General features: G+C 39.4%; 1 long non-coding RNA gene across 1 annotated transcript; it reads left to right on the forward strand.

The window, feature by feature from the left end:
- Nucleotides 1–5,957: 5,957 nt before the first annotated feature.
- LOC121677344 lies at nucleotides 5,958–18,031 on the forward strand. The gene is made up of 4 exons (XR_006020899.1): nucleotides 5,958–6,113; nucleotides 10,476–10,698; nucleotides 15,782–15,866; nucleotides 17,268–18,031. It is a non-coding gene; the product is annotated as an uncharacterized LOC121677344 (long non-coding RNA).
- The last annotated feature ends 9,132 nt before the right edge of the window (nucleotides 18,032–27,163 follow it).

The raw sequence follows: 27,163 nt of genomic DNA on the forward strand, positions 1-27,163 counted from the left end.
GCCTGTCTGTCTGTCTCTGGCAGGGCTCCATGGCTTCTCTCTCACTCCACCTTCTATCTCCCAGCATTCAGTTTAGTTTCCCCCTGCCTAGCTCTGTTCTACCCTATCAGGGCCAAGCCAGTTTCTTTATTAACCAATGGTATTCACAGCATACAGAGGGGACATCATTCTTGATTTATTTGTTTCACTTATCTAGAAATAGCAAGGTTTTCTTTATAATTTAGGCTCAAATTAGATGTTCCTTCCTCATGGAAACTTAATTGATTGCCATTCTCCATGACAGCATCTGGCATAGGGACAATGCTCTAATTCTCAGAACTCAATTATCCAAATGCAGACTAAGTATATTCTTGGGACACCAGATAAACATAGGCACCAAGCATTTTTGGAGAAATTGACAAATTATTATTTTTTAACTACAAAAGAAATTATTTGGGGGCAAAAAAGGATCTTGTTACTCTATCACTTACATCTGGGATTGGTTTTATTTGATCTTATTTTGTTCTTTTGCACACTTGGAAATTGAATCTAAGACTCAGTGTATGATAGCAAGGCAAGTGTAACACTGCTAATCTATGGCCCCAACATCTTTCCTTCTTTCTTTCTTTGTTTCTTTCTTTGTTTCTTCCTTCCTTCTTCCTTACTTTCTTTCTTCCTTCCTTCCTTCCTTTATTTTTTTTTAAATTTGAATAGAGAGTTCTGGTACCCTGGGTAGCATTGAGCTCATTCTGTAGAGCTGGAAGTCTTCAAACTTGCCATTTTCCTGCTTTAGATTTTCAAGTATCTGGGATTGCAGGAAGACATGCACCACTAGGCCTGGTGAGTTGGTGTTATTTTTACGTGGAATTACATAACAAGCTGCTCTTTCAAAGGCACCAACACCCCTACCTTTAAAGTGGTTGACAGACAAACCTGTGTGGGTTGATCAACAACCTTTAACAATAGAGAAACTGCAGACTTTAGAAGAGTTGGTACAGGAGCAGATAAATGCTCAGCATATTGAAAAATCAATCAATCCTTGGAATTCTCCTGTATTTGTTAATAAAAAGGAATCTGGAAAATGGAGAATAGTAACAGATCTAAGAGCTGTTAATAATGTGATTCAGCCAGTGGGCTTTCTACAGTTTGGGATTCTTTTGCCTTCTTTATTGCCTAAAGGATGGCCTCTTATAGTTATTGATTTAAATGATTGTTTCTTCACTATACCTTTAAAAGAAAAAGACAGAGAAAAATTTGCCTTCATAGTGCCTACTTATAGTAATTCTCAGACTGTTAAAAGGTATCAGTAGAAGGTTCTCCCATAGTGAATGTTAAATAGCCCCACACTGTGCCAGTATTTTGTACATCAGCCATTTGTAAATAATACAGAAGCAATTTCCTCAGTCTATAGTTTACTATTACGTGGATGACATTTTTTTTTAAAGATTTATTTATTTATGTATACAACATTCTGCCTCCATGTATGCCCACATGCCAGAAGAGGGCGCCAGATCTCATTACAGATGGTTGTGAGCCACCATGTGGTTGCTGGGAATTGAACTCAGGACCTCTGGAAGAACAGACAGTGCTCTTAACCACTGAGCCATCACTCCAGCCCATACGTGGATGACATTTTACTATCTGACTCAAATGTAGATACTTTAGAAAGAATGTTTAAAGTAAAAAAAAAAAAAATGCCTTGTTGGAGATTACAAATTGCTCCTGAAAAAATACAAAGAAGAGATTCTATTAATTATTTAGACTATAAAATAGGTTTACAAAAAACTACACCCCAAAAGGTGCAAATTTGGAGAAATCAATTGCAGACTCTTAATGACTTTCAAAGATTACTAGGAGACATTGCCTATCTATGGCCTACTATTGGGGTAGAAAATGATGAACTGAGTAATTTGTTCAAAATTACTTAGATGGTGACAAGGACTTAAATAGTCCAAGAGAATTATCAGTTAAGCTGAGAGAGAACTGGTTTTGGTAGAAAAGAAATGATGGGATGCACATGTGGATAGTTTGAATCTAAAGGTTGATTGCATTTTGGTTATCTTACTCTCTAAGAATTCTCCTACAAGAATATTTATGTAGAGGGAAGATATTACGTTAAAGTTAAAACCTTCCTTTTTATTTAAACAGAAAATGGGAGGTGATGTGGGAGTCCCCTCTGTGTGCTGTGATTACTGTTAATGAATAAAGACACTCTTTTGGACCTATAGCAGGGCAGAACTTACCTAGCTAGGGAAAACTAGCTAAATGCTGGGAGGAAGAAAGGCGGAGTCAGGGAGAAGGCATGGAGCCACTGGAGCCAGATGTGCTGGAACTTTGCTGGTAGGCCATGACTCATGGTGATGTACAGATTAGTGGAGATGGGTTAAATTAATATGTAAGCGTTAGCCAATAAGAAGTTAAAGCTAATGGCCCAAGCAGTGATTCAATTAATAAAGTTTCTGTGTTATTATTTCAGGTCTAAGCTAGCTGAGTGGCCAGGAACCAACAAGCAAGCCTTCTCCTATCTTAAAACAGATGTTTTGCCACATAAAGAGAGTAAAAAATTAAAAACTTATGTGGAAAAGATCTCTGAGTTGATTCTAAAGGGAAAAATGATACTTCATCAATTAACAGGAATAGATCCAGCAGAAATTATAGTACCTTTTACTAATGGTGAAAATAACAAATTATGGGCAGAAAGTGAAATGTAGCAAAGATCTTGAAGTAATTTGGGGGGTAGAGATTAACAACAAATATCCTCAAAACAAGAGAATTCAACTTACAGTTTTTCTTGTTACCAGATTCAGAAAAGAAACATTTATTTCCTTCTTACATCTCTGATGGAGTGGAAGTCTTTATAGTTATAGTTTTCCTTGTTACCAGATTCAGAAAAGAAATTCACTAAAGAGGCATAAAGTGTATTACTTTGAGAGATACATTAAAAGATAGGTTTGTATTGCAAATTAGAATAGAAAAAGAATCAGGTACAACATTTTGAACTTATCAAGATAGGATAGACATGGAGTATTTACTCTGAATTTGTCATGACATTGTTGATATATTGTATATAGTTTTACATATATTATTTATAACCTTCTTTTTTACTTTAGACAAAAAAAGGAGAAACGTGGTGATATTTTGTTTGTGCTCTAACAAATAAAGTTCACCTGAAGATCAGGGGGTGAAGCTATCCATTTGTTAACCACTGAGGTCTGGAGGTCTATACAGATAAGCAGGAAGTGATATTGCTGGGTGGGGAGAGGAATATAAGATGGGAAGAGATAGGCGTTCAATCCTTTTTCAACTGAGGAGTTAGCAAGGTAAGAGCTGGGTACTGTTTGCTCTTTTGTCTCTCTGATCTTTCAGCATTTACCCTGATATCTGAATCTGGGTTCTTATTAAGACCAATTAGAACTCATGAGACACATCATGATCAAAACCAACTTGGGAAAGTAACAGTTTATTTTACCTTCCAATTCCACATAGCAGTTCATCATCAAAACAGTGTAAGCAGGAACTCAGGCAAAGTTGGAACCCAGAGGCAGAGGCTGATGCAGAGGCCATGGAGAAGTGCTTCTTGTTGGTTTGCTCCACATAGCTCGCTCAACCTGATTTCTTATAGAACCTGGGGACCACCAACCCAGTGGTGGCCCCACCCACAATCCACTGAGCTCTCCCATATCAACCTCTAAGTAGAAAAAAGCCCTATAGGCTTGCCTAACTCCCAATCTTATAGAGGCACTTTCCCAGTTGAGGTTTTTTCTTTCTGATGACTCTAGCTTGTGTCAAGTTGTCATAAAACTAGACAGCACAATGTCCGCTTCATACACAAAGCCTGTAGGCCAGTAAATAATCTACTCTCTAGATATTTAGTTAGGACAAGACCTTCACCATGGCAAAGTTTATTCCCTTGTTGTGACATAGAAAGCATGGAGACCAATAGAGACAGTCTGTGAGACCGGGACTGCTTGAGCATTAGATAAATGACACTGTGAATTGAGTGAGACACTGTGGTCCTGAGAATCTGGGAAACCAATCCACTCGCTCTATGGTAGCTCTTCCCTTGTGCATAGCTTCATTCTGTCAACAAAAGATGATTTACACTGGTCTAAAACTACTTCTTCTGCAGGGTTCTGAATTTGTGCCACACTAATGTGACAACAAAGGATAGTGTAGAGATTCCTCCATCTCGTGTTCTTGCTGAGGTTGTTTCCAGGTTTAACTAGAATCTGATCTCCTTGGTGGATCCCATGGAAAACTAGCCAATTCTATTCTAGGAATTAAAGGTCAGGATGTCCTAGCTTGTTTGTGAAGAACCTCCTCCAGCCAGGAATTCATCTTAGCTGCCTATTTGTACAGAACTCCATTCCACTGGCTAACCCCTTTACTTCTGTTAAAACTCCTGGCTTCAAACTGCTTACTCTGCAAAGCTGCCTGCAGCTGCTGAGGAAGAGGCCAGGACAAGGTCTCTTCCCTTAAAATCACAGTGTTCTGGACACTTAGGGTCACACCTCTGTCACCAAACCTTTGGATATGGTTCCAGCTAGCTGGAATAGACACTTTCAACTGTCTCTACAATGAGTGTGTGTGGTCATCTCTGATGAGCTCAACCTAAACTTTTATTTTATTTATTATACTGTTCATTTGTAAAGTGTTAGGCTCCATGCCTACGGCTGTGTTGTAGGGTGGGCGCTAGTGTGTTCCCAGCTGCCCAGCAGCTCAGACCCAAAATAACCACACAGAAACTGTATTAGTTAAATAACTACTTGGCCCATTTTTAGCTCTAGCTTCTTATTGGTTAGCTCTTACATATTAATTTAACCCATTTCTAGTAATCTGTGCATCACCACGTGGCTGTGGCTTACCAGGTAAAGTTCTGGTATCTGTTTCCAGCGGGGCTACATGGCTTCTCCCTGACTTTTTCTCCTTTCTCTTAGCATTCAGTTTAGTTTTCCCTACCTACCTAAGTTCCTTGTGCAGGTCGAAGCCAGTTTCTTTATTAACCAATGGTATTCACAGCACACAAAGGGGGATTCCACATCACGGCAGCTTTCTTGTTTCTGTGTAGTCATCTCTGGCCTCAACTTCTATAGTAGCCCAAGCTGGTTTGGTGGGTTTTTTGTTTGTTTGTTTGTTTTCTGCTCCTACCTAGCTGGTATTCAAGCATCTTTACTGGGTTGCCCTTAGGGTCCTGACAAGATATATCCTCAACTCAGTCACTACAAGCACCGCCTGTGCACATTTGCTATATTCCTTATAAAAGGCAAGCTTTGCCCACCTCCCACCCCTCTCCCTCTCCTGCCATTCTTGTCCCCAGGGATCAGTCTCTGTTCCCCTCTCTGCCCCCTTCTCTTTCCTCTTCCAATACACTTCCTCTGTGAACCCTATTGTATGGCATAACTCTTAACCATTTTTTTTTTTATTATAACACTAACTTTGTGCTAGAGTTTGGATCTTGAATATCCTCCAAAGGCCTACGTGTAGAAAGCTTGGAAACCTTCCCCGGTGTGGAGGCCTTAGGAAGTGTGACCTGGCGGAAGGACAACTGGGAGTGTCTGTTTAACAGGGTATTACAACTTGTGCTTCCTCTTTTCTCTCTTTGCTTCCTTGCTGCAATGAGATGAGCAGTTTCTTCTGCCATGTGCTTCCGAAATGTACTCATTCTTCCATCACAGGACCGAAGCAGGCCACACACTGGTGCATCTGAAACTTGGAGTCTAAGTCAAACCTTTCTCTTCTTTAAGTTGATTCCCTCTGTTATTTTGTCACAGTGGAGAAAATCCTACTTTCCTTCTTTGTAGTTCTATTTCTGCTTGGACCATGAAGTAATCCTTTAGATAGAAGTTAGAGAATCTCACTCATTTAGTTAATTTCATTCAGAATCCCGGTCCTTATCTTCAAGTTCCCATGGGACTCGTGATCTGGTTCCTATTTCTCCTTCCTCCACTCAAATAAGAATTTATTTCACCTCAGATAACAGTCTCCAGGTCAACTGGTCTGTTACCGTTCCCCTGCATGCAAAGCACATGACGACTTGAGATATTTTCATGAACACTAACTTCCTGTATAACCCCCTGGGATGTTTGCATGAGCTCTTTACTTCCTGTGCCTGCATTGCCGAGCAGATCTAGGAGGTGAGTTTCTATTTTAAAATCTCTCAGAATTTCCTCAAATCAGGCAGGATAAGTCAAACAGATAGGAAGTGACTTCCACGAAAGAAAGAACTTCCTATACTTGCGTATCTCTAGAAACAAGACACATTCCAACAAGGGTCACATGGGGAAATGTGAGGGTCATCCAGAACAGGAGAAATGCAGACAACCAGGGCAAGAGCCATGTGATTTCTGAGGAAACAATGAGGCTAAGAGAGAGAAAAAAGTGTTTTAGATGTGCTAATTTGAGTATTTCCTTAACTGGCTCTGCAGTATAAGGTGAGTGTTTTAAATTGGCTGATACTTGTCCTGGGGCTATTAAGGCTAGAGACACTTGGCCTGAAATGTCAGGGTTCAATGGGGGCTTGTGTGGTAGATTGGTTCGTTTTTAAATTCCATACTCAGGAACTTGGCAACGCTAGTTCTTCCCAAGTCAGGAAAACCCTGAAACATGAAAAAAAAAAAAAAAAAAAAAAAACATGAAAAAAAAATAGGAAATGACTTTTGTACAGTTAGTACCATAGCTCTATATACATCATTGAAACACAAATATTCGGGACCTTTACTGTGAATATAGGATATCTCCACGCTCATGGTGGTTTTTTTCCTCTTTAAAGCATCTCAATGTCTGCCCCATATTGTTAAGTCCTCTTAGGTTGTCTCACCATCCTAGTCCCTGTTATTCCCACTGATGATGTCTTTATGAAGTTTGCTTCCCAAGATTAAGGGACTAGATCTGAAGGTCCACACACAGGAAATAACCTCTCGGACCAGTTTTATCCCAAAGTATAGCAATTTGTCTGTTATAGGTAAGGAAAAAGCTTCTCATTTTAGTCCAAATTTCTAAAACACTAATTTTTGAGGAAGAGAAAAAAAAGTTATTTCCAGTCAAAGCATAAAACATCTTAACTTTTAAATATTTTGAATTTTAGCCATCTATAATAGAAAGAGGTTTGGGACTTCAACATAACGCATCATAGTCATTGAAAATATAAAATAGTAAATTTTACTTTGCCTACTACTCTTTAATTTTTTACTGATAATAATCTGTTTTAGACCTTGCTTTTATTTTTTTTAAAAAAATGCCATTTTGTTATTAAACTTTGGAATGGTACTGAGTTTTAAAAATAATAAATTATCAAGTGAAATATGTTTTAATAAAGATTTCCATATTCTGTTTATAAGCCTTTTTATAAGACGTACATAATTACCACCCCCTTTTTGTGGGTCTACAGGATTTAGCTAAGTAGTGTAAACAAATGGCATACTATATTTACATTTTAAATCATTTATTTATTTCCCATTGAAAAAAGAAACAGATAAGGACTCAGATATATCAAGTTGTCCTTCAACTTGATATGTAGCTTAGGATGATTTTTTTAAAAATAGATATATTTTTTTCATTTTATTTTTTTTTAATTTTTCCATTCAAAAATTTACACTTCCTCCCCTCCTCCCATTTCTTTCCTGCTCCCCCACTCCCCCTCCTTCCTCCTCCTCCCTCCTTAAGAGAGGGCAGGGAACCCTGCCCTGTGGGAAGTCCAAGCCCCCCCCCCCCCCACATCCAGGCCTAGGAAGCTTTGTATCCAAATAGACTAGGGTCCCAAAAAGCCAGTATATGCAGTAGAAACAAGTCCCAATGCCTTTATCAATGGCTTCTCAGTCAGCCCCCATTTTCAGCCACATTCAGAGAGTCCAATTTGATCCCATGCTCATTCAGTCCCAGTCCAGCTGAATTTGATGAGCTCCCATTAGAACACGGACACTGTCTCAGGGGGTGGACCAACCAACCCCTCGTGGTCCAGACTTCTTGCTCATCTTCTCCCTCCTTCTGCTCTTCAACTGGACCTCGGGGGCTCAGTCCGTTGCTCTGATGAGGGACTTTGTCTCTATCTCCATCCGTGGCTGGATAAAGATTCTATGGTGATATTTGAGATAATCATCAGTGTGACAGTGGGACAAGGCCAGTTCAGGCACCCTCTACTCTGCTGCCCAAGGACCTAGTTTGGGACATCTCCGTGGACACCTGGAATCCCGCCAACCCTAAAATGGCTCCCTTAATGTAGATATCTTCTCCCCTGCTCCTATATCCACCCTTCCTCCATCTCCACCCTCCCACTCCCCCAAGTGCTCTCCAGTCTTTCCCTTTTCCCTTCTCTCTCCCCCTCCCCCCTTTTGCCAACCCCACTTCCACCCCCATGCTCCCAACTTTTGCCTGGCAATAGTGTTTGCTTCCAATTTCCAAGAGGATCTATATATGTTTTTCTTTGGGTTCACCTTGTTATTTGGCTTCTCTAGGCTTGTGAACTATAGGCTTGCCTACTACTCTTAACTTAGCATTTTATACATGCCTGGTTTTCATCCACACAGCAAAGATATTTGTTCTAAATCCTTTTAGTAATGGTTTTAATTTAGTTAATTAATGTGTTTAATCCCTTAGCCCATGATTTTTAAAGTGTTGCCTGTACTTGCTATTTCAACAATTTCAGAGAAAATGTTAAAAGCAAAACTATCAGGCCACACTATAATCCCACAGAATTAGAAACCCTGGGGCAGAGCTGAATATCCCATCTGATCATGTAAAAATGGGTTTAAGCTTGCCTATTGCAAAGATTAAAGCTCAAGTCATTGTAGTTTTTTCTATCAGATTAGGGTGTGAAGTGTATATTGGGATGTTATTAAAATTTTGTGTTTAGCAAACACAAAACACAAACAAGACTGCTTGGCATTCAGGGTCTTTGTTAGAGTCTCAAGGGTCTTTAGGATAAGTTACTTAACTGGTGACCCAGAATCCTTGGTTTAAAAATAAGGCATGCTAGCTTTATTTTAGGAAGGGAAACTCAGTAGTAAAAGATGTCTTTAAGAAAGAAAGAAAGAAAGAAAGAAAGAAAGAAAGAAAGAAAGAAAGAAAGACAAAAAAGAAACCATAAGCTGGGTGGTGGTGGCGCACACCTTTAATCCCAGCACTTGGGAGGCAGAGGCAGGCGGATCTCTGAGTTTGAGGCCAGCCTGGTCTACAAGAGCTAGTTCCAGGACAGGCTCTAGAAACTACAGGGAAACCCTGTCTCGAAAAACCAAAAAAAAAAAAAAAAAAAGAAACCATAAAGAAAGGTTGTTTCTTCTTTTCTTACCACCTTGTGCATATGTCTAATAATTACAGCACTTCCTGATGAACAAGGCTGGTATGCATAGCTACTCTAGTCTGGATATCTGGCCCCGACATTCATATTTTGACATCTAACTGTGAAGGAGATAATTTTAGTAGGTGAGAGCTTTGGGAAGTGATTACATCATGAGGGTGGAGCCATCTGGATTGATGTCTTTGCAGAAGAGGTCTCAGGAAGCTGCCTTGCCCCTTTCATGGCTGAGGATATGGAAGAAACCTTATGTGAAGAACCAGCCATTCACCAGACAACCTGTCCATCCCCTTGGTCTTGGATTCCTCTGCTTCCACTCTAGTACAAATTCTACTTGTTCTTAGTACTAAAACCTCAGAGTCAGCTGTCAGGGTTGAAAACTGAAGGATCAGAGAAGCAGATCTACCACCCACTAGAGTTCCTTTTTGTTTTTTAGGGAGGCAGTGATAGGCAGATCTCTGTGAGTTTGAGGTCAGCCTGGCCTACAAGAGCTAGTTTCAGGACAGGCTCCAAAGCTACAGAGAAACCCAGTCTCGAAAAGCCAATAGCTTAGACTTATTATTAACTAGCTTAGATTTATTATTAACTAGCTCTTACATTTTAAGTTAACCCATATCCCTTATTTACGCTGTGCCACATGGCGGTATCTTTGTTCAGTATGGGGTGCCCATCTTGTTCTCTCTGCATCTAGTCAGTGTCTTCTGAATCTGCCCTTCTCCTTCCTGTCATCCTTACTTTGGTTGCCCCACCTCTACTTCCTGCCTGTCTACAGACAAATCAGCTTTTTATTAGACTAATTACTGTACAAGAGAATCAATCCACATCATTTCCTCCTCTTTGTCTAATTAAAAAGGAAGATGTTAACTTTAACATAGTAAGGTTATATACAACAAAAAGAGTTGTCAAGAAAGAATTACAGATACAATATCCAGTCTATTTGTATTTGGCAAAATTCAAGAAAATATTTTATAACCTAAACTATCTTTGTGAGTTCAAAGTTTTGTAACTAATTTACCTGTTATCATAACTAAGGAAAACTTTAACTTCCTAGTCTTCAGCTTCATCAAAGACCCCAGAAAGATAAAATATTACCTAATGACAGGGACCTCAAGCTTCTTGGACAGTCTCCCAAAGTTCCTCTGTAATGTTGGAGTATCTATCTTTGGCCTATAGACCTAGAATGTCTGACAGACTTTTTTTTTTCCAGAAGCAGGGAAATTTGAAGAACTGTTGTACCCTGTCTTGGCAAAGTTCAGCAGTCACTTTTGTGTCGTGCTAGTCCAGACTGAACAACAACTAATGCAGTGGCAGTTTCTTTGTCATATGGATAGCGCTTGCCATTAAGAAAGCAAGTTCCATATGGAGTTTCTTATATGACTATCATTCTTTTTGAAGTTATTGGTGTTGCCAGGAGCAGACATATCTTACTGGTGAGAAAAATATAAGTTCTTTTAAAACATTTTAAATGTCATATTCTGTAGTTCTTTGAAGTATTTAAAGATTATCTATCTATCTGAAATATATCTCTGTATGACCTTGAAAACAGACCTAAGATGGCTAAATTTACTATTATAGATGACTACTAATCTGTATTTCTTAATTATATATTAATTTCATTTGTTTGTTGGTTTTGTTTTGTTTTTCAAGATAGGGTTTTTCTATATAATAGCTCTGACTGTCCTCTGACTGTCCTGGAACTTGCTTTTTAGATCAAACTGGTCTTGAATTCACAGAGACCTGCCTGCCTCTGCCTCCCAATTGCTGGGATTAAAGACATGTACTACTACTTCCTGGCCACATTATATTTTTAAATGAGATGAATAAATGTAATACCCTAAACAAGAGTAGAGATATGCATACAGTATAACAAAATTAACTTTAAATTTGTATCAATAAACTTAACTCTTTACCATGTAAAATATCCTGAGATTAATAGTTGTTTTTGGATTAAAGTAGATTCAATAATCTATTCTTTTATTCTATCATTTTTATATCCTCCCCCCTTTTTTCCTTTAGAAATAGTTATATGAATTTAACTCTTTTGTTTAACTTATTTTCTTCTTCTTCTTTTATGTATTTATTTTTTGATCATAACAAATAACAATTTGTAACCAAATCCTCTAAACAATGATAAACATTCATAATCCACTTTTGGGGAATGTGGGCTTAATTTTCTTTTCTTTCTTTTTTTTTTTTTTTTTTTTTTTGGTTTTTCGAGACAGGGTTTCGCTGCAGCTTTTTTAGAGCCTGTCCTGGAACTAGCTCTTGTAGACCAGGCTGGCCTTGAACTCACAGAGATCCACCTGCCTCTGCCTCCTGAGTGCTGGGATTAAAGGCGTGCACCACCACCGCCTGGCTGTGGGCTTAATTTTCTAGGCTACTTCTTCAAGAATAGGGGCACTGGTAATCCTTGGGGGACCCTGAGAAAATTTAAGGTTATGTTTAAGTCCTGACTGGAGCATTCTGTGAGTCCAGATCACCTCAATCAGTCACCTTGAAGCTGTTCTGGATGTAGAACTCAGAGGAAACTGCAGCAGAGGTGTTCTGAGATGTTGGCTCCTCTGGGCCATCCATTCCCATTGGAGATTTTTCAGGGGACTTCTTTGCTCAAACCTGATTTTCTTAACCCAGAATGAGCTCACTCTACTACATCTCATATGTGGAAATAGAAGCAGAACCTCTTTCCCAAAACAACATATCTTTTGACTGAAATTTGAAGTCAAGATAATTTAAAAATATATAGGTTGGTTTGATGTAGCAACTTTCAGAATCAAATGTCTCTTAGCAGTTATTGTTTGCTCATTAACAGCCAACACCTCTAAAGACAACACAATAATATACATAATCCAGGCTTTCTGTGTGTTTTCCATCTTTATGTGGCTTATATTTTGTATTACTCTATTTCTTTTTATAGGACTTTTCTACCTTTTTTATTTTTTTTCTTGCAAGCCTACATATACTGTTTTTTTAAACACATTGTAAACTGTTTAGAGTTTTGTTTTCAATCTGAATCTGTCTTTACTGCATATCTCTTTCTTTTTCTGGCCATATGAACCTTTAAACTGCTAAGTGAGCAAAGCTAGAATCAAAATCAAGTGTTGACAGTTGGCTCTTAGTTTTCGAAAAGTCTACCTTCATGTTAGAGGTACCGGCTGAAGTCATCTTTACCACTCCAACTCTGGGAAGTTTCTGAGTCCATGCTCCTAATGAGTAGCATGCCACCAGCTGCTCATAAACCCCAGTTAAGTATTTGGTGGCGGGGCCTCTTAAAAGAGCCATGTGAATTTTGCTGCTAATGCTGAGTCAAGAAGCTGTCTCTTAAATGAGAAGTGCCCTTGCTTGCCCCTAGCAAACAGAGCCTATCCAAGAAAAAGCAATTACCAAGAAGCTGAGTTTGACTCTGTTCTTTTGTGCTTAGAATCCTTTTAATGTTTTCTCAGGTTTTATGTGGAAATTCATGTCAAACTTTTGGGCACCATGTTTAAGCAGAAGATTTCTGTCTCAGAGCTGCCCAATCCCAAATACCCAGCAGCTGCTTCCCAAATCACCACACAAAAGCTAATATTACTTAGAAATGCTCAACCAATAGCTCAGGCTTATTACTAGCTAGCTCTTACATCTTAAGTTAATCCATGTTCCATATTTATGCTCTGCTATGTGATGATATCTTTTCTTAGGATGGCATGCTCATCTTGCTCTCTCTGCATCTGGCCAGCATCTTCTGACTCTGTCCTTCCCATCATCCTTAGTTTGGTCACCCTGCCTTTATTTCCTGCCTACTACTGACCAATTAACATTTTATTAAATCAATTCAAATGACTCTATGCAGTGCACAAGAGTATTATTTCACAACAACTCCAACACTTAGATTTCTGTATGTTCATTGTGCATAATGTTAGCCTGCTGAACATACAATGTATTGTCATACAAATGAGTAAGTGAACAAAACCATTATACACACCTTGAATTCTGTTCTCTATTTAATGCACTTCCTGGTATACCATAAAGTTTTTCTGGAAATAAGTAGAATTGGGTTAGTTCCAAAGGAAGTTCCCTTACAATAATTTGGTTGCAATAAAAACATGTCAGAGAATTTTTGGACAGGCTACTTCAATAGGGGTGAGGAAACGTTAGCTACTAAAGAGAAGGCCATTTCAGGCACCAACCTGAACTGGGTCAAAAAATATATTCTGTGAATTCTGAGCTAAACCTATTTAAAATAATGATCAATGATAATAAGCATCTAACATTGTTGACAGAGGTTTCTGTCTTGCCTGGTCCCATGGTTGTTCAGTCCCAAAGAAACACACAGAGACCTACATTATTTATAAACTGGTTGGCCTATTAGCTCAGGCTTTCTTATTAACTCTTACATCTCAAATTAAGCCGTAGTTCTTGTCTGTGTTAGCCATGTGGCTTGGTACCGTTTATCAGTGAAGCACTCTCAACTTGCTTCCTCTGTGTCTGGATGATGACTGCAGAGTGAGCCTTTCCTCTTCCCAGAATTCTTCTGTTCTGGTCGCCCTGCCTGTACTTCCTGTCTGGGTACTGGCCAATCAGCATTTTATTAAACCAGTATAAGGGACAAATCTTTACAGTGTACAAGACCATTGTCCCACGGCATAACATAATAAAATACTAAGGAATGGTAGTATGTGTGTTTTTAAAAGCAATAAATGGTTTCATATTGAACTTGCCTTTGCAAGTATGTCATTCAATGTTTCTCTATATGTGTTTCCTATGAAGTGACTTTCATATTAATTTTCTTTTTATTTATGGCTGATTTCTTGAGAAATTCCAGCTCACATGATTCTCTAACTGAATATACAAATAACCAAATTTGAAGAAATGTGTTTTTTCTTCCTCTTTTCCTTTTTTAAAAAATATGACTTTAAGAGATAGAGAAAGGGATCTATCATCATAAAGTCCTAAGAAAGAAACAAACTTAGGAGAAGTGTCTCAGAGGTTAAGAGCACTGCCTGCTCTTCCAGAGGTCCTGAGGTCAATTCCCAGGAACCACATGGTGGCTCACAACCATATGTACTTGGATCTACTGCCTTCTTCTGCCATGCAGGTGTAATGCAAGAAGAATTTTTATTTTTTTAAAGAAACCTTGTTGAGATTTGTTTTGTCTAATTTTGTTTAATTCTTTCTTCACTCCCCTTACACCTTGGTTCACACTATTTTTTTGAGACAAGGTTTCATCTGCCTAACAACCCTACCTGTCCTAGAAATCTCTTTGTAAACTAGCCTGGCCTCAAACTCACAGAGATCTCCCTGCCTCTGCCTCGAGTGTGTTTGGATTAAATGTGTGCACCACCATGCCCTGCTGTCTGTCTAACTCTGAAGTTCAATGCCTTTCCTTATTGCTGCTTTTGAGAGACCATAGTTAGATAGACTCCCTGGTAAGTAGCCAGATAGAGTGAAGGACCATGGCTAGGGAATAAATATGACCAGCTTCTTCTTTAACTTTCTGACTTAAAAACCCAAACGCTTAAACTTGCGATTCTCAGCTTTCCTAATGATGTGACCCTTTAATACAGTTCTCATGTAGTGGCGATCCCCCACAATAAAGTGATTTCATTGCTATTTCATAACTTTAATTTGCCTATTATGAATCATAAAATAAATATCTGATATGCAGGATATCTGATATGGGACCCATGTGAAGGTCGTGACCCACAGATTGAGAATGGCTGCCTTAAACCGAGAGTTTTTCAGGCTCATGTCTCTTCCTGGCAGGCCCCCTGCTGATGGACTGACTACAAGTTCAAAGCCTGCTCAGGACAAGCCCCACAATAGTTCTGGGCCAATCAACCATACTTGCTTTCTTCAAACTGGCCAGCTCTAAATTAGGAGAGGAGAGCTCTTCAGGGGCTTTACAATTCAAGAAGAAACTGGATTTTCCAGCTTTCAGAAGCTCCCTCTGCTTTCAGATGACCTTTCCTGTGTGTGTCTACTGCATGTATGTTTCTTCACCCTCAGCAAACACCTTTCTTCCACTGCTGATTCTGTCTCTGCTGCTACTACGGAGCTCCTGGGTCTTCCTGCCTTTTAATAGTCTAACTGGGATAGAGAATGAACCCGATCAAGACCCCTAGACTATATCACCCCCCCCCTTTTTTTTAACTTAATATCATGTTACCAGCAGAATGCACTAGTTGGGGGCACAGAGACTAGCCCATTTTTTCTTGCCTCAGTGGGAACTCAAATTCCCAGCAGGACACAGTTTTGGAATGTTTACCAAATTTCAAAGTCAAATGTTGACTCCTTCCTGTGCTAATAGCCCTTAGCACACTGCCTCTGACTGTGGTTTCTTCAATAAATTACCCAGAGGAAACTTTAGTCAAAAAGAAAAAAAAATAAAGCTTAAGTTCTTTAAAAGAAATAATTAAGTCAAAAACAAAAAGCAGAAAAGGAAAGAAAAAGAAAGGGGAAATGTGAAATGCTAGCCTGAATGAAAAAGTGAATGAAATTTAAACATTTTATTAATAATAATTTTCTTTGCTACAGGCTTTCTCATAAGCAGCATGGGACTCCCCTCACCTGCTGCCACATGGAACTTTGTGCTGTGACTTTAGTCTACCTCGGATCTAAGGTTTGAACCTGGCTTCATTTCTGGGTTTTGTTGTTTTGTATTATATCAGTCATGCCTATCTGCTTGGCTTATTGCAAAGCCCCTTCCTTGGTACACAATTCCCTGCTCCCCTGATTCTTTAGGTCTGTCTGTTGTGCTTTCTTACTGAGCTTCTGTGGATAGATGACCAGCAACAAGAACTGGTCTCATTTCTCCCACATACCAGCACAGTGTTTCTCCATCTCAAGGAAGTCATGCAAGCTTTGCATGTGTTCTGGTGGCCTAGTGGCTTCTTGTTAGGATGAAAGCAAAGTTATCAGATATTCAGGAGTCAACCTAGTGTGTGGTGGTTGAGCAAAATGAAACCGGGTGGGTTGAGTTTGGAGCAGTGAAGTCTGCCCTTTGGCTTTGTTTGGGGAGGAGAGAGTTGAGAGCAGTAGGTGTAGAAGGTTGTTCAAGAGAGAAGGGGGTGGGGAGCAGAGGGGGTTGAGAGCAGAAGGGAAAAGAGAGAAAGGAAGGGGAATTGGAAAAGGAAGGAAAGGGAGTATCGAGAGGTTGGCCCCAGGGTGAGAAGTAAAAAGGTAAGTGAATCTCTAAATATCCCTGCAAGAGCCAAATGTCTTGTAGCTCTAGAGATGGGATCTCAGTTGTGTGCCCTCCCAAAAGCAAAGGAATGCTAAGTGAGAAAAAGTACAATTGAAACTCAGACAAGAGGTCAATCAGCAAGGTGACAGGAAAACTGACTAGGTCCTGAGTCATTAGCACTTAGACTAAGGCCTAGAGACCACTGATTTCTGTCTTTCCCAAACTGCTCCGGCACTAAGCACAGGGGTGTCTGGCAAACAGCCCACACCTCTTAAACTAACTGGGTGTGGACCGTGCTGATGACATAAAGGATGAATACTCAGTGGCTTTGGGGAAAGGAAGGGAAGGTTAGAATGACTAAGATTTCACAAGGGAAGAGAGAGGCTGGATGGAGCTGAGTAAGGCTGGGTGGGCAGGAAGACAGAACAGATAGCTTTGTACACTTGTGGACACCGCATTTTGTGAAGCACTCGGAATAAGTAGTGCGCTGCCATGCTGAACTGAATGCAGAAGCCTGAACTAACAAAGCAGGCGATGGCTGGAAGTGAGGTTGTGAAGAGTTAACATGTACCTAGAGACAACTTAAATGCCCAGGATTCACATTTCATTATTTTCAAGACCAAAGTTTTGTCCCTCTGATAGATATTTTATCAGATAGATAAATATCTGATAGATATTTATTTATAGATTTATAAAGAAATCTTTTTATTAGGTATACAAAGTTTGGAGCATCCAAAGTCCAGGAGCTGCTTATCCTGGTTAAGAAGCATTAATTTATCATATGATAGGCACAGAGGCATATAATTAAACCCTGCCTACTCCCATCTCTTTTTGCAGGCAAACCTGGAAGTACATCTGCTTCTTTTTAGCTTCTTAGACAAGCATATAGAAGTCGTCCATGCTATGGACTAACACTAAAATAACGATCTAAATTAAAGCCATCAGTGTTTGCCGGTTTTTACACACTGCAGGCAGTTGTTTGGATGTCAGGATATCAACACTTGTGCAGTGAACGGTCTTGTCACAATCTGTAATCATTCTGTCACTACCCAGGATTTGGAAAGATTGTGCTTCTTAGGATGCAATGGCTACAAAAGAGAGAAAAGAAAAACAAAACAGAAGAGCAGAAACGAAAACTGAGAAACAGATTCCTTCTGTAAATCATTAGTAAAGAGTGGAGAGATTGAATTCTTTGTACTTATTCCTTGGATTTTCACAGCTGGTGGGGGAGCCAGTTTGGGACGCCACTGAAAAGTGCAAACTGGATAATTTACAAACAATCGACACTCAGTCCTTACCACCCTGGAGCTGAGGTGCTCAGCACAAACGGCCCTACTGAGCATCTTCTTGCTGGCTGCAGACAGCTGTCTCATGGCCTTTCATGGTGGAGCGAGGGAGTCTTTTGGGGCCCTTTTCACAAGAACATTAGTTTCATGCTTTGGGCTTCCCCCAAAGCACAATTACAGATCAAAGACCCTACCTCAAATGCCATCATACTCAGAGTTAGGATCCAATGTGTGAAGCTGACTGGGGTAGGGCACATTCCATCACATGGTTCTGGGTATTCATGTCTGACCTTGCAATGAACACTTCCAAGTAAGTAGGAGGGATTTAGAACCCAGGCACTGGACTTGCTCTTTCTGGGGAGCCACTGAACTTGTCGTCTCTGTGAGGACCTCACTTTCACTAGAGTTGCTGCTGGACCTGTACCTTAGGAACAAGAAACACCCTAGAGTGAAGTCAGGCATGACAGAGAGCCCTGGACCTGCTATGAGGAGGGGTGGCTGGGGTTCCAAAAAATATTCATATTCATCTATGTTTTATTTATCCCTGGGAAAAACATTCTGAGTTGAGTGAGCTGGGCCTGGAACAATGAGAATCAGAAATGACTAGTTCCATTTTATTTCATAATTATATGCTCAGTGTATCAGAGATTCATTGTAGGAGGTGTTTTCCTGTCCAGTCAGCCATTTCCCAAATAACCAACACTGAGATTTACTATTACTTAAAAATGCTTGGCCAATAGTTCAGGCTTGTTACTAGCTAACTCTTACCTTAAATTGACCCATGATTCTTATCTACACTCTACCCTGTGGCTTGATACCTTTTCTCAGTACTGCATGCCCATCTCGCCTCTCCCTGTATCTGCTGGTGACTCCTCTGACACCACCCCTCTTTATTCCAGCATTCTCTGTCTCAGGCTGTCTTGCTCAATCACTTCTTGCCCAGCTATCAGCTGTATACCAACAATGAGAGCAATACATGTTTACAGTGTACAGAAGGATTGTCTCGCAGCAGCTATCTCTAAGCTTTGCAGCCTGCCCCCATTCGATACGGTGATAGATATCGTTCAGAAATGTCACACTCCAGAATAACTGCCATTAATTCTTCTCATTGGTTGAACAGAAAGACACTACATCATAGGTATGAAAAGAGAGTTTTTAATACTTCATCAGGTGTCATCCCATTGGCAACAAATATTAGTGAGGTAAAGAAATAAACAGTTCTCATTCCTTTTCAGTTACAAAGTCAATAGGTACTTATTATAAAACTCAAACATTCAGAAATGTTTGCATAAACAGCACAAGTCTAGATTTGTAAGCCACTTTGTAAAATGAGAGGCAAAGAACGGTATAGGCTAACACTGTTAAGCATTAACAAACCAGGTAAATGCTCAACATGGAGGTATTTGCAGCCCTTTAAAAGAACAGGGGTCATGGAACGAAAGCAGAAACCAGAGAGAGGCTCTTCCCCTCTCCCCTCTCCTGAAGTGGGCCCTTCCCCTATCTGAATAAAACGAGCAAATAGCATCGCTGTGTTGCTGTTGTTGGAGACTGTCTCCCTCCTCTGACCCTCAGAAGGGACACTGGAGTCTCCTGGCTTTTGTGAGGAAGTGTTGCACAGCAACCAGAAAGTTTGATCCTGTGTTGATCAGGGTAGCTAGGTGCCTGCTGAGAGACCTATGCTTTTCCCCATCCTCCTCAGTACTACCTTGTCTGTTGGAACAAGGCCACACTGTCTTCTAGGGGGCACCTCAAGCAAGAATTTAAAACCCAAACCCCAAGCAACCCTGTAAATCTTACAGCAACCATCAACCACTTTTCTCAAAAGGAAGTATTGCTTTATAGTTCCATGAACATTTTTCTGACACTTTAGACAAAACGACTTCAGGAATACTTTAGTCCCTGTTTATTTATTCCTTATTGTTTATTTTTATTAAACATTGTTGAAAAAGAAGAACTTTTAGAAAGAGACTGCTTAGTGGTTAATAGCACTTGCTACTCTTGTAGAAAGCCCCAGTTCACTTCCAGAACTCACCTTAAACCCCTGTTCCAGGAGAATTAAGTGCTCTCTTCTGGCCTCCTTGGGCAGCATGTACGCATACTTCCTAGGGCTGTCAGTATAATAAGGACAATGCCAGAAAGTCTATGACAGATGATGACAGACTTTGTTACAAGACTTGACACATTGTCAGCTTTGAATAACACTCAACTCCTTTCCTCCCAGTCAGTAGCTCTTCTCTCCTGAGGGTCATTTGATTGCATGTGATTATTTGACCAGAGCCCAAAGGCTTGAGCTGCGAGTTGAATGCTAAACAATGAATTATTTGACCAACATTGAAATTTAAGAGCATTCAGAACTATGCAAGTATGAGGGCATTGAATATTGAGGGGCTGGTGAGATGGTTCAGTAGATAAAGGAAACTGTGGCCAAGTTTGACTACCTGATTTAGATCTCTGGAGCCTGAAAAGCGGAAGGACAGAACTGACTCCCATAAGCTGTTCTCTGATGTCCATATGCAGTGCTTGCACACACAAACAAAATAAAATGTCATTAAAGGAATATTGGGAATCTTATACATGTTTGTGAGTCATTTATTTCATTATATGAATTTGAATTATTTGTTTTGAAGGCTGTGGGGGACCAGCATCGGCAAAAATACCTCTCGCCAGGGGAGAGGCATGGGGATTTAGAAATAGTCAATAATATGAAGATGCGAATGAAAATAATAAAATGGAGAAACATATAGAATAGTATTGGGAAGGAATTCCAGTGAGTATTGAAAATTTGCCCACGTTTAATTTCCAACTTAAAATACCCCTGACTCCAAAAGGAAGGAGTAAGACAAAATACTGCATTAACAGGATACAAGGAAAGGAACATACCAATTGAAGGTGGTAGGCTACATTCATAATTAAACATTCTGTTGCTAGAACAAAATAAATCACACTCACACACTAGACCAAAACATTCTGTAGGCAAACCACTCCCTGGGTGGAATCCCAAGTTATCTCCATAATGGGAACTGGAACTTAGTTGGATCATTAGACTCTTATTTGAGATAGGAACAATTTCTCTATTCCTGGAGCACAAGGTCTGGCAATTAGCGACACCTACATGTTGACAATAATCTTCAGAGAGCAGAAATCTCTGATCTACATCTAGGTGGGTAGGTTCCAACCTCTGATTTTTGGTCAACGTGGAAATAGGCTCACTGAAGGCTGTGTCTTCGTGATTTGATTTTTATGGGCCCACAACAAATATTTATATTTTCTGGATATTAACCCATTTACTATTAAGTAGCAATTGTTTCCTGGTGTATTAATTATAGTTTACACCAACCAGATGTTCCACATGCTATATGCATAGGACGTGTTATGAAAGGAGAGAAAATCTGTTTCTTGAGATTGTTGTTACAACTTTTGAAACTGTGGTTGAACTGCACAATATCAGGGCACTCTTCATTTATGAAGTAAAAATGTTATCTTCCTTATAGACTCAAATTTCCTTTATGTGTGTGTGTAATTTCCAAACTGGCAAAAGTCATTACAGCAGATACTTATACATGTAGAAACTATAGCTGAAACCCTGGTCTGACACACTTTGGGAAAGTATGGCCTCTCACAAAGATCCAAGCTCCTTGCTAATTTAATAGTTTTCCCACATTGTAGTCACAATGTAGATGGCTTAGACACTGTGGCTTACTCTTTCTGAGAAGTTCTTGCTATTGGGACAGTTGCTCACGATAGATAAGACCCCCATGACAGCTGGAAGATGGAACTGACAGGTCTTCACTTAAGCTGAGAAAGCACTAAGTGGAAATGGGATCAGCTTGATCAGTCAGTCTCAGCCTTGAGTGAGATGTTATTGAAAACTGAACAACTTGCTGGGCCATGGTGGCACATACCATTAATCCCAGCACTGGAGAGACAGAGGCTGGTGGATCTCTGAGTTCAAGGCCAGCCTGATCTGCAGAGTGAGTTTTTGGACAGCCAGGGCTATACAGAGAAACTGTCTCAAAAAAAAAAAAAAAAAAAAAAAGAATAAAAACAAAACCAAATGCTACCCCCCCCCCCCAAAAAAAAACCATGAAAAACTCAAACTTTGAGAAGTGTTTAAAAAGGAAACCTTTAAGAATTATTACTATTAAGTTAATGTGTTATAAGAAAGTAGATTGCTATTTTTTTGAGTATTTCCAGTCCTCGAGTGCTGTAGGAATTTCTACCACCAGTAGCCTTTAAGTTACCCACCTACTTGGGCATGGCCTCTTATACTATATATGCTGAAGCAAAGTGCATATCCAGCCTCTCTCTTCTGGCTGCTGGATTCAGTTGTTGTTCCCATTCGAGCAGAGAACTGTAATCTGTGAGTCTTCTCCTATTATACTCAATTCTGAGCTAGTGTGGGATTTCTTTTAAGCGTCCATCTTTATCTCTATCTGGTGCCCCATGTGGAACTGAATGCCACACCTCCCTGGTGAATCAGCTTAAAGGCCTAAAGGGTCCACAGCCCAGGAAATCTCCCATCCTTACCCCTTTGACTTGCTTTTACCTACTAAGCAGTTTTTTTTTTTTTTTTTTTTTTTTTTTTTTTTTTTTTTTTTTTTTTTTTTTTTTGTAAAATCCCTGCCACAGCAGAAATTTCCCAAGTGCATGCACACTCCCCCTCCCCTGGCCACCACCGCCATGTTCCCTGCCATTGTAGGGACTTGTCCATGTGGGGACTTGCCCACGTGGGGACTTGCGGAACTTCTGGTTTTATTCCCGGTTCCTGAGTTCTGGGAGTCTTGCTCTGTGTATGAAATTGATTTAATTGCTTTAATTCGTCAAGCAAAGCATGTTTCTCAGTATTTAGCCAGTACCAAGACAGGGAAACCAAGCTGTTCAGGACTGTTCGTAGCACCAGGTTGCACCTCTAATCGCCATTCTGTTACCATGACACCTCTGGACAATAAAGATTATTGAGCTAAAATGATTGACTGGATTTCATAACAGGCAATTAATATAAATCAATAAACTTGAAAGTTATATAATGGCAGACGACATAACCTTTGAAACTTTTATTAACTTTTTTGCTAATACTATGGCTTGTATTCTGCAAGGCTTATATGGTTATGGTGATACATCCATTTATTGGATATTGGGACTCAGTTTTTTCTTTATATTATATCCTTAAGAAAATGGTTTGATAACAGAGCCAAGAATGAGGCACTTTTAGAAATGATACAGTCTTTACAGACTAACAATGAACAGCTAGCTGACAGGATTAATACCATCAAAACTCAAAAGTTACCTGAAAAAATTAAGACTATTAAAAAGGGTAACACTAATTTGACAGACAGAATTGAATCCATATCAAAGGATATTGAGAAATTATCTGAAAGAATTAATACTATTGAATTTGACAATCAAAATTTGTTAAAAAGTTATGATAAGTTAGCAGAGTATCTCTCCATGATGGCAATCTGCACGCTATCCAAATAATGTCCAAGAATGAGATGCTATATTTAAAGGAGAAACTTCAAACCTTGGAATCACATGTGTAAAATGAGGATCAGAGGTTAGGTGCCTCAATAAAATCACTAGAAATATATACAGGCCAGGAGATCCAGGCTTTACAAAAGACAGCATTAAAAAGATTTGAAACAGTTGAGGAAATTATTGGAGCTGATGAGCAGGGAAAGAAGGTACAAGGACAGGATTCAACATTGCCAGTAGCTGTCAGAGATGACTTATCCAGGGTTTTAGCTTCTTACCCTGTAATCTACTCTGACAAAACATCAAGTTCTAAAGGCCCAAAAGGATCCAAAGAAGGTAGATGGATAACTATAGGAATGAAAGATCTAAAAGAAATTAAGCAAGCAATTGTAACTTACAGCTTGCATGCTGCATTTGTTAAGGAGATAGATGGTAAAGACATGGGCTTCTAGCACTAAAGCCATGCCACACAACTGACTTCACTTAGCTTCAGCAGTCCTGGATAACAGGCCTCAACTGATGTTTAAATGCTATTTCAGAGAAGTTGCTAACATTTTAGAACAACAGGGAAAAGCAAAAGGACTTGAGACTTCCTAAGATCAATTTCTTGGTAAGGGCACTTATGCTGGCCCACAGGCTCAAGCTCTTTACTATGAACAAATCTTGTCCCTATGCCACAAACCAGCCTTAAATGCTTGTGACAGGATTCAAGAACTAGAAAAATGAATTGGATCATATACCAGGTTCGAACAGGGTCAGAGAGAAACCTTTAGTGACCTTTTACAAAGATTAACTAAGGCTGTACAAGTAGGAGTAACAGACCCAGATGCTAGACAAGTACTTATTGAATCTCTGGCTTTTGAAAATGTCAACTTAGAATGCAAAAAGATACTTGGGCCTTTAAAGGTTAGATCAGCACCAATGGATGAATGGATCCTGCATACAATAAACATTGAGACATTTGACTATAATACTGAATTTTGGGTAGAATAAGCAATTTCCAAAGGAATGAGAAGACATCAAAATGCTGAATGTTTTAATTGTGGTAGAATGGGACATCTGAGAAAAAAGAAGGGATTGTAGACAAGGAATCCTAGGTATAATATCTTCTCTGGGAATGGCAGGAGTAGGAGGACTCAGCTTTCAGGTATATGTAGAAGGTGTGGCAAAGGCCAACATTGGACCAATGGATGCAAATCAGAAAAAGACAGACAAGGCAACCCGATACTATCAGGAAGCTCCTTGGGGATCTTCTCACAGGCCCCCAAGTCAAAAGTGGTCCAGTCAATGCCAGTCACTGTACAGTACATGTCTTACCAAGCAAATTAAAAATATATAGAGCCTTCTGAAAAAAAAAAACCATACTATTCTAGATAACGGAAGAAATATAGAGGATAAATCAAAAATACAAGTAGTAAATAAGAAACGTGAAGAAGGATACTTAAAAGATATCCCACATTAGCTCAGAATTGAGAAATAGATTGTTATTTATTTAGGGGTAGACTCACAAATTAGAATCCTCTGCTAAAATGGAGATCAGAAACTGAATCCCACAGCCAGAAAAGAGAGACCAAATGCATGCTTTACATGGGCATAATTAGTATAAGAGGACACACCCCAGTGGGCCAGTAACTACTGGCTGTAAGCCTTCTTACAGCACTTCCCCTTTTGTTTAAATTAGAGAGTTCTAAGCCTAATAATAATTATATACAATAAGAACAAATATATTCAATAATTATTCTATCCTAACTAGTTTAAGTCTTATATAATAAATAACTTGGCCAAGTCATGAGAGGAAAGTAACTACAGTTATCTAGTCTTCAACCCCAATGAAAACCCGAGAAGGGAAATAATATTACTTGAGGAAGCAGAAAGTACAATCAAGCAACTTCCAAAATGTGCAACAAATGACAGAGACAACTGGATACCTGAGCAATCACCCAAAGTCTCATTTTCAATGTTGAAGCAATCAACTTTGGCTAAGGCCTAGAATAACTGACAGACCATTTTCTGAGGCAGGAAAATTTTCAAAACCCTGTCTTGGCAAGATTTCACAGTCCTGTTTATCCATTTCCAGATACCATGTATCTTGTCAGCGGTTAAGACATGGGCAGTTCTTTGCCCAAAGGCCAGTTTTGCCAAAAAGAAAACAAGCTCCAAGTGGAGTGTCTTCAGTGCTCAACATTCTCTTGGGAATAGATCGGTGCTGCCAGGAGCAATTGTGTCTCAGCTCAACAGAACCCTAAATTATTTAAATGCCTTATTCTACAGCTCTTTGAAGTGGTTGAAGATTACCTATCTATGCAGAATACAATCTCTATGTATCTAAAGAACCTGATTAGTCTAACTATGACTATTGATCTATAATTCATTAGGATAGGATAATTATTGAAACATTTATTACATGTTTCTTGCTTGATATTGTTTATGCTTGTTGTAATTCTAATTTTTATACCTGATATTTGTTCTTATTGTATATAACTTTGTATTAGGCTTAGAATTTTCTTATTTAAACAAAAGGGGGAGGTGCTGTAGGAATTCTTATGGCCAGTGGCCTTTAAGTTACCCACCCACTTGGGCGTGGCCTCTTATACATAAATGCCTATGTAAAGTACACATCCGGCCTTTCTCTTCCGGCTGTTGGATTTGGTTGCTCTTCATCATTTAAGCAGAGGACTGTAATCTGTGAGTCTTCCCATAAATAAATAACCCTCTACAATACTCAATTCTGAGCTAGTATGGGATTTCTTTTAAGCATCCATATTTACTGGGGTTAGTCATCTGTGATCTAATATAACTGCTCTGGGTGAGAACACTCATGTAGGAGTAGGTCACTCCCACAAGGAGCAGGCAGTTTTCCCATCACTGATTCTACAAATAGCTGGGTTTGGATAGGATAGGTCTCCACAATCTCCATGGGAGCACAGAAGAAATACTGCTTTCCTGAGCCTTCCTTTTGACTACATGTGTGGGCAGTCTGGGAAGTATAAGGAGCCTGGCTTCTCTCCATCACCCTGTATGCAAAGGGTAACCTTGAAGCAGTATAATCTTATTTTAAATGGTTTGCATTATTCACAAACTACAAGACTAATAGGACTATCCCTATATGCCTAAATATTATCACCCCAGAGGTCCTGAAAGACCTGCCATATCCCCAGTGTTCTTTCAATCTGTTGACTGATCCCTCCTACATTGTTAGAATACATCTACAAAATGGCGAAATTAAATATATTTACATTTCAAAAGAAGTTCAAAACACCAAAAACATTAAAAGCTAGCAACCTACAAACCCGGCTTAATCTTTTATTATCTTTCATGAGAACTCAAATTATCTTCATAATCACTGCTGTGTACCCATACAATAATGTCTTCAATTTTTCAGAATGAGTATTATACAGATGAAAACTTTCCATATATAAGTCACATGCTTTGAAGCAAAAATAGAATATTTGGTCTCTAGCACTTGTGTTTAAATCCCAGTTCCAACTTCTTCATTTCTAGCCATAGATAATTCTGGTTTGCAGGGAGGAGCTGGGGCACCATGAAGGGCAGCTGACTCATAGTGGCTCATGACTGGTAGGTAGCTCATATTCTCTGTGCTATTTTAAAAGTCTACATTTTAGTTCTTGAACTGATGATCTAGGTCTTGTGGTACTGATGGTCTAGATACGCAGGGCCTAGAATTTTCTCCACCATTGTGTTTTAATCTTCCTAATAAGTACTATAAAGTTTGTTTTGTTCCACTTCACGGGTAATCAAAATGGAAGCATGTACAGGCTAAGGTCACAAAACAGGTCAGCAGGAAAGGCAGCATTCCAAGATAGGTGAGCAGCTGTTAACCCCAGGTCTTTGCAGAACATGAACAATTATGGATGTCACCTAAATGCAGCCAGGAGCCTGCACCATAGCATCTTTCTTTGCAGATTCCAAAAACTAGTCATACGGTGCTAGAGAGACGGTTTGGCGGTTAGGAGT

The sequence above is a fragment of the Arvicola amphibius genome, chromosome 10, assembly GCF_903992535.2.
Source record: "Arvicola amphibius chromosome 10, mArvAmp1.2, whole genome shotgun sequence".
Classification (NCBI taxonomy): Eukaryota; Metazoa; Chordata; class Mammalia; order Rodentia; family Cricetidae; genus Arvicola; species Arvicola amphibius.